Source organism: Eurypyga helias, unplaced genomic scaffold (assembly GCF_000690775.1).
Source record: "Eurypyga helias isolate BGI_N326 unplaced genomic scaffold, ASM69077v1 scaffold17381, whole genome shotgun sequence".
Lineage (NCBI taxonomy): Eukaryota > Metazoa > Chordata > Aves > Eurypygiformes > Eurypygidae > Eurypyga > Eurypyga helias.
In genome coordinates, this window is record NW_010229086.1 from 1,034 (window position 1) to 2,674 (window position 1,641).

The window sequence follows — 1,641 nt, forward strand, 5'->3', positions numbered from 1 at the left end:
GGTGTTGGTTTATCCTTAGGCACCGGATATACCCGTATCTTGTACACTTGTCTAGTCCCAGCTCAGCAATCAGTGAGTGAAAAGCAGGCAATGCTGGAGTAACAATTAGGATTGCTCTTGTGTAGTCTGTAAATAGGCCAGGTGGGTCTTTTTTAGCAGAGGTTTCTCGGTTACGTAACTTGGTCGGATACGAGTATCTGCCTCATCCCTTGTCCCTAAGCATTTGTTTTGCCGGACTCAATGTGTTCCCTGTTCCTGGGCTAAAATCTGCCTGGTGCAGGTACTGGTTTTGGTGGTGGATGATGGCTTTGGTGAATCCCAAGACCATGAAGTACATCTGACCAGGAAGTCCCTGCCCCAGTGTATCGGGGGCCGCCGTTTCCATTCAGCTGCCATTTTATGTCAGGGAGCTGCCCAGGGTGTTTCATACTGCTCTGTGACTGCGGACACAGAGCTAGAGCAGTGGCATTAGAATTTGCTGGGAGAGGCAGCAGCTGTAAGATGTAGGGGGGAAAAGCAATTAGCAGAAGATGGTTTCGCACCCTCTACCTTATGGGCCCAGCACGCTTCCGCTGCGCCACTCTGCTACCCCCAGCACCTCCACGGGGACATCCCACAGCCCTGCCAAGTCTCCTGCTCAGAATAAGGCTCGGAGAGGAACTTTTCCCTGGATGTTTCTGAAGGCTCCCTTTGACCTCAGCTCAGCACACGTGTCTACACTCTTCCTGCTGCCTTGGGAAGTGTTGGACCTCAGCCCGGTCTGTAAGCCTCCATCTGTCTTTTCCATGGGCTACCCAGGGCAGGCAGGGAATAGTCACTGCTTCCCACCCAACATGCCAGAGGCACGGAGCGCACTGGCAGAAGACAGGAGATCAGCACTTCAGTGCTTTCCGTGGCGAGAGTCAAGGCTCACCCTCAGACACATTACAAGGCGGTGATCACGAGGCTACAGACTCACCATTTCCCTGAGGATTTGGGGTCTGTCTCTCCTTTGCTTGCTTGTTTTCCATGTGGGACCTGAGACTCAATGGGCAGTAAATTCAGGGCGGGGGCAGGTTGCTGTACCTTGCAGAGCAGATGGCTGACGAGGAGGAGGAGAACAGATGAGCACAGGTCTCCAGCTGTGCTGCACAAAGTCGTTAATGAGAAGGAGCAAATGCAGTGGCACAGAACAGATTCTGAGAAACACATCCGTGGGGTTCAGGGCAGCACAGAGAATGACCCATTTGTTTCACCTTTGTGGTTTTGTTTCTGACTAGGCGGCTGTGTTTTGATTGGCAGAAAACGTCTTTTTCTCACCCAAGTCAAGCCTAATTGGCCCACAACTGTTTTGGCTAAGCCATGTCCTGGAGCTTCTCTTGACTCGTGAGGTTTCTTCTCTGGTGACATGGAATCTCATCTCAGTCTCTCCAACATCTACACATGGAGAAAGCACCGACAAGCCGGGAGCTTGAGGGGCTGAGTGTGTGCAGGGGGCCGGAAGGAAGGGGGCATCCAGAGTGGGGGGCACGTTGGTGGTATAGTGGTGAGCATAGCTGCCTTCCAAGCAGTTGACCCGGGTTCGATTCCCGGCCAACGCACACCAGCTTTTCTTCGCCTGCTCTCCACCACGTGCCTTTGGCCTCCTCAGCCCAAAGCCCC

General features: G+C 53.3%; 1 non-coding gene across 1 annotated transcript; it reads left to right on the forward strand.

Moving 5' to 3' along the window:
- The first annotated feature begins 1,508 nt into the window (after nt 1-1,508).
- TRNAG-UCC lies at nt 1,509-1,580 on the forward strand. The gene has a single exon. It is a non-coding gene; the product is annotated as a tRNA-Gly (tRNA).
- Nucleotides 1,581-1,641: the final 61 nt, after the last annotated feature.